General features: G+C 35.3%; 2 long non-coding RNA genes across 2 annotated transcripts in view; one reads left to right on the top strand and one right to left on the bottom strand.

The window, feature by feature from the left end:
• Nucleotides 1–930: 930 nt before the first annotated feature.
• Nucleotides 931–6,000, bottom strand: part of LOC109265354 (uncharacterized) — a 314,205-nt gene continuing 309,135 nt past the window's right edge. Inside the window, exon 6 of the long non-coding RNA XR_002079145.2 lies at nt 931–2,503. This is a non-coding gene — a long non-coding RNA (uncharacterized LOC109265354). The remainder of the gene's footprint in view (nt 2,504–6,000) is intronic.
• LOC128773661 (uncharacterized) overlaps nt 4,032–6,000 on the top strand; it is a 46,000-nt gene continuing 44,031 nt past the window's right edge. Inside the window, exon 1 of the long non-coding RNA XR_008418033.1 lies at nt 4,032–4,119. This is a non-coding gene — a long non-coding RNA (uncharacterized LOC128773661). The remainder of the gene's footprint in view (nt 4,120–6,000) is intronic.

Raw genomic sequence — 6,000 nt, 5'->3', positions numbered from 1 at the left:
AATATTACACATTTTATTAAACATCTTTAAAAAGACAGAACACAGTTCAGCAAATATTTACATTTTTTAAAATGAAAATACAATTTCCTTAAATAGTTGTTCTCTTCTTCTTTTTTTTTTTTTTTTTTTGGTATGGTCTATTTGACACAAATCTTTCCTTTCTTCCTTTCTCTTCATTTGTGAGATGATCATTACTATTGCCATTAGTATTTTTAATTTATTTCCATGGGAAAGCTCCGATCGATTCTCACAGGATCCAAGACTCTTACATTTTGTGAACAGAAATGAAAGAGTACATCAATATGCATTTACTCAATTTAATATTAAAAAAATTGTTGAGAGCATCTCTCTGAGTGTCAGCATTTCTGATGAGTATCTGTTCGGCACTGAGGCCAGAACGTCACTGTAGCCCTGATTTCGGAATCAGGGAGTGAATAAAAACAATTTTGCCTTTTCTACACCTATAGTTATTTAGGACAAAGCTCTGTGCTGGTGTGTGATGCCTTATTTGAACAATATTAAAGTCAGTAGAACTGATGTTTAAAAATTTTTTTAAACTGCTAGATTTTAGTCTTGAGAAGCCAATACCTAATCTAATTATGGCATCAGAATCAACTCAAGCACATTCTGTGTTAAATTTGAATACAGAAAAGTAAACTGATGGAAAGAAGAACCACTGTAAAGAGTTTAAAAGCCCAGGAAAAATAATGTATCAGAAGAAGTAGTTCTCTTCTGAATCCTCAACAAGTTGGTTCTAGTTTAGTATTTTTTTTTCTTTATAAAGATCTGGCATGTGTTCGCTGTTGCTGGATACTCAGTTTGTGACTGTGTTGATTTTCAGGGTAAAGTCTGAATGTTACAATCTTGCAACAGACGAATACACTCTACAACTGATAATTTGAGAAGTCACCAATTTATAATGGGTTTTATTAATAGGATATAGGTGTAAATATAGGCATATTTACAGATCTATATTAGGTATCATGTAATATATAAAATATATAGCCAATGGTCTTTGTCTGAAGAAGCTGCTCATTTTGAGAAGAGAAAGTTCGTTTGCCTGGAATATAACCCAAAGCAATGTCAAGAACAACAATGTTTAGGTCCAGGGCAGGCAAGATCTACGTTGTGCCCGAAATGACGAGGCAAGCAGTGGAACTTGCATTGCATCTCTAAGAAGAAATAAGCTTTGTATAGATGGCGACTGGGGTGGAGAACATTTTAGCCTAAAAGAATAGTATGAATAAGGGCAGAGTGGTATGAATGTGGCCGATGGGTTTTGGGGACTGTTTGCATTAGTATCCTCTGAGCAGAGGATGTAACGTGCATACATACGTGTAGAGGAAGATGGGAGTACAGTGGAGTATTGGAAATAGGCAGTGGATGATTTTGAAAGTCAGAAGGGTCAGGTGGACCTTGAATTTTATTCTGAACTTTATTCTATACATAGTACTTTAAACTCTAAAGGACTTCTGAGCTAAATGATCGGCTCATGTGAAACAGTTTTTTGGAATATTAATCTGACAGTGTTTTGCAGATTGCTTTTGAAAAGGAAGAAAAGACCTCAGCGAGGAAAGCATTTAATAATCCAGGCACAATAGCTACAAACCAAAAATAGTATGGTGGAGAGGAAAAGATAAAATTGCTAAGCGGTGGTTTTAGTTTCTCAGTTCAAGGCGAAGCAGAGAGCTACCTTATGAGATTTGTCTGCTGTTTTTAAAGGTAGCTTCCCCATTTTCTTTCTGCCCATCTACCTGTTTATATTCTGACCTGATACTCTGATAGAGGATGTATTTTGGGATTGTTCTCTGTCTTTCATCCTCATTACAAAGGACTGGCCCAGTGATTGTGATGCCTATAAAACTCTTAGCCAGGCTGAGGACAAAGAATCTAGCTCAGATGAAGAAAAATAGATCTGTCTGTCTGGATGTTGCAAAACATTCCATTTCTAGTGATCTTTAAACCCATTGGGCCACATATATTATAACTGACTTCCAAAAGTTTGGGAAAGTCAAGAGCTCTGAAGTGAGGCTACCTTGTTTAATCCTAGATTTATCCTATTTTATGGATGACTTTGCATAAATGAGAATTTATTACTCTTTGACTTTGAACTTCTAGCTTCTGTCACGGTCTCATCTGATAGTGTTTGAGGACAGACACAAAGGCACGTATAGTAAAGAGAATTCTTTCTTTAGCATGTCATTAAACCTTAAAGAAGACCTGTAATAATCCATCTTTCCCACCCCAAACCTTTCCATAATTCACCAACATCTAAGTAGGAGCCAGCAGGTACTTGCTGATACAACAAAGCGTGTGTTGACAGGAAAAGCTAGGTTTCAGCTGATAATGGGAAAAAGTACTCAACTCTGCTTGCTTCTTCCAGGCATTTGACGGTAGAGCCAGTGGTGGCGGCCTGTGTGAATGGCTTCAAGATGCACAAGGCCTTCAGGCAACCGTTTGGTAGGGTCAGTGGAAAATATGGGACATCATAGGATACTTGTACCTGAAATCAATGTACAGGAAATAGAGGCTAAGTAGTTCCACCCACAGAGTCTGTAGAGAACGGTCTGAAATCTTGTTACAGTGATTTTGGAGTGTAAATCTATAATATTTGATACTTGTGTTTTTGAAAGATACGTCTTAAGCAGCAATAGCTCAAAAAACACAAATGCATGCAAAACTTGAAAATAAGTACTACATTTGCATTTCTTTAGAAACTTAATGATTAGTGCTGAATTGCACAAACTTTTGTCCATGTTTATCATTCTTCACGAGGGCTGTGGTGGTGTCCCTTGACACTTAAAAAAAGACAAATCCGCTGAATGAGCATTTGCATCTACTTCAAAGGCTAACGATTATTTTAAGAAGACCTTACAAAAGAATAATTTTACACGTAGAGCCGCAGGAATCAGTGTTATCTGATTCAAAAACATAATTCAATTTTTAACCCAATTCATAGAATTCAAGTAATGCTTTGGAACTTCATTTAATAAAAGGTGAAATAATTCACAATTATAGATTCTACTGCTAATTTTTGAAAATGAAACTCCTGATTTTGATAGCATTTGTTTTGCAATTTTGGAAATCTTTAGCTAAAGGATTCGATTAATAGAGTGCCAACACTTTTCAGTGTTTGAAGCCTTAGCGAATTGCAAGTTATTGAAAATAAAGCAAGCAAAAACATATTGAAACATTTCCCTACAAAAACAAAGAGGAATGGAAGAATTTAAACACAGAGAGTAAACAGTATATAAGACTGAACATTAAAGTTACATAATTGGGTTCTGGGATAGCTTGACTTTGGGAAAAATCTTCGAGAGAATCTCTTAGTTTTAATTGGATTCATGTCTACTTTGAGAAGACCTTTCACTTTTGTGGCAACTACATTTTGCTAAGTGTTCAAATAAATCATGAATAAAAACCATTTGATGAGTTTTGACTTATAAACATATTTGTCCAAGAAAGTATGTTGAATGGAGGTAAATGATTGTACTTGTGAAAAAATTTGACCTAAAATATTTATGCATTTCAGCTGAAAATTGAATCAAGGCTATTTTTTTCACACAGTTTGCTCTGAGCTTATCAAGTATCTCAACCCCTGCGGCAAGGGGATTTACAATGAAACTGTTATGTTCTACAGAAAGGCGTCAACTAAAGATGCCAACAAACAATTTCACATTCATTAGCTATAAAATAAATCCTTGAAAGGAAGATTGTACCAATTTTATCAAAAATTAGAAGAAGTAAAACAATATTAAGAATGCATTCTTTAGGAAAAAAAATCCCAATGTTACAACGTAAGATACAGCTAAGAAATTTATTTATGGGACACCTGGGTGGTTCAGTAGGTTAAGCATCTGACTTTGGCTCAGGTCATGATCTCCTGGTTCCAGGGTTCGAACCTGTGTCAGGCTCTGTGCTGACAGATCAGAGCCTGAAGCCTGCTTTGGATTCTGTGTCTGTCTCTCTCTCTCTGCCCCTCACCCACTCAAGTTCTGTCTTTGTCCCTCTCAAAATTAAATAAATAGGGAGATGAGGAAGAAGAAGAAGAAGAAGAAGAAGAAGAAGAAGAAGAAGAAGAAGAAGAAGAAGAAGAAATTTATTTATAAGCCTTTTGGAGTAAGTGCCAAAATTAATTATCCTTCTTATATATTTAAAAAATTTTTGACGGGGGGGTTGCCTCGCTGGCTCAGTCAGTAGAGTGTGTAACACTTTTCTATTTATTTTTTTTAAGTTTATTTATTTTTGAGAGACAGAGAGTGCAAGCAGGGGAGGGGCAGAGAGAGAGGGAGACAGAGCATCCAAAGTGGGCTCCAAGCTGACAGCAGAGAGCTTAACCCAGGGCTGGAACTCATGAACTGCAAGATCATGACTTGAGCTAAAGTCACAGATGCTTAACTGACTGAGCCACCCGGGTTCCCTAAGCATGCAATTCTTGATCTCAGAGTTGTAAATTTAAGCCCCATATTGGGTGTAAAGATTACTTAAAAGTATGATGTTAAAAAAGTATGATGTTAAAGTATATATACACATATTTATTTATCAATATAAGTTCCAGTTTTGTTTTGTTATATATGCTATTTTTATTTTCAGAAAGAATTTTGTCTTCAAAAATCGTTGAATACATCGTTTTATGTCCGTGAACATAATAAAACCAATTTGATGTCACAAATATATCAACATGTTGAACAATTTTCATTACTTTTAATGCACCTTTGACTTTAAAAACTGTACTAGTTTGAAAAGATAAATCTCTGGAGCCCAGCTTTCTGGCCCTAACATCTTGCTCTGATCTCACTACCTTTGAGAAGTTAAATACTTATATTAACTATTTCAATGGCCTCAATTTCCTCATTTATAAAAATGGAGATAATAAGAACACAAGTGTCCTGGGGGCATGAGAATTAAATGAGTAACTAATTGAATGACGATCATCAGTCATCATCATCACCATCATTGTCTTCTAAGATTTTTGCCTACGGAGCCTAGTTTTATTCCCTATTTAGAATTACCAAAATTCAAAGTATCTGATAGGTATTGCAAAAAAAGAGAAAGAGGGAAAAAAAAAGGATGCTAAATAAGGAGTAACAAGTTGTAGATAAAATATGGAAAGAATCATTTGGTGATTATTATAACAGGTGGGGTTTTTCAAAAATATGAGCGCTTCTTATTTAACAATGAATGTATAGGGGTGCCTGGGTGGCTAGGTCGGTTAAGCGTCCAACTTCGGCTCAGGTCGTGATCTCACGTTCCGTGAGTTCGAGCCCCGCGTCGGGCTCTGTGCTGACAGCTCAGAGCCTGGAGCCTGTTTCAGATTCTGTGTCTCCCTCTCTCTCTCTGCCCCTCCCCTGTTCATGCTCTGCCTTTCTCTGTCACAAAAATAAATAAACGTTAAAAAAAATAATAATGAATGTGTAAATTTAGGAGCTATTTTTTTCCTTATGTGTGCCGAATGCATGTTTTTAAATCAAAATATTATGTAACTATAATAGATACATCCAATGCTGTAAGATAATTCAGATATTTGAAGAACTACTTTAAAGTACTATTTCTTAAAACAAGAAAAAGAAAAATAGCAAATCACACGTGGTACTTCATAGTCTTTGCCTAAAGGAGGATTGTTTGACTAACAGAGATTTTGGGCAATAGTTACTATTATGAATAGTTGCTTCATAAGAGGCATAAGATATGGGAGTCATATTTCTTCTTTGTACATGTAACAGTTAAGAACACGGATTACTGTTTGCAGTAGAAAGGAACACTTTGCAAAATTACTCCTCACTTCAGAGTTAGTTTCTTTTTGCTTAGTTGCTGTTTCTCTTGTTCAATGGCTAAATGAAATGGTATATGCATTTTACAACTCTAATTAAAATGTACCAGTTTCATATTTCATTTTACAAATCTAAGATTCCTAAACACTTACATGAACTAAATTTTAAATCAAGGTCTTAATTAAATCTTTAAATAATTAGTGTTCAAAGCAACAGTGTGAACAGAATT

This window comes from Panthera pardus, unplaced genomic scaffold, assembly GCF_024362965.1.
Source record: "Panthera pardus isolate Hobbes unplaced genomic scaffold, ASM2436296v1 HiC_scaffold_26, whole genome shotgun sequence".
In the NCBI taxonomy this organism is placed as follows: Eukaryota; Metazoa; Chordata; class Mammalia; order Carnivora; family Felidae; genus Panthera; species Panthera pardus.
Note: the sequence above shows the minus strand (reverse complement) of the source record. Positions and strands in the feature narration are given on the sequence as shown.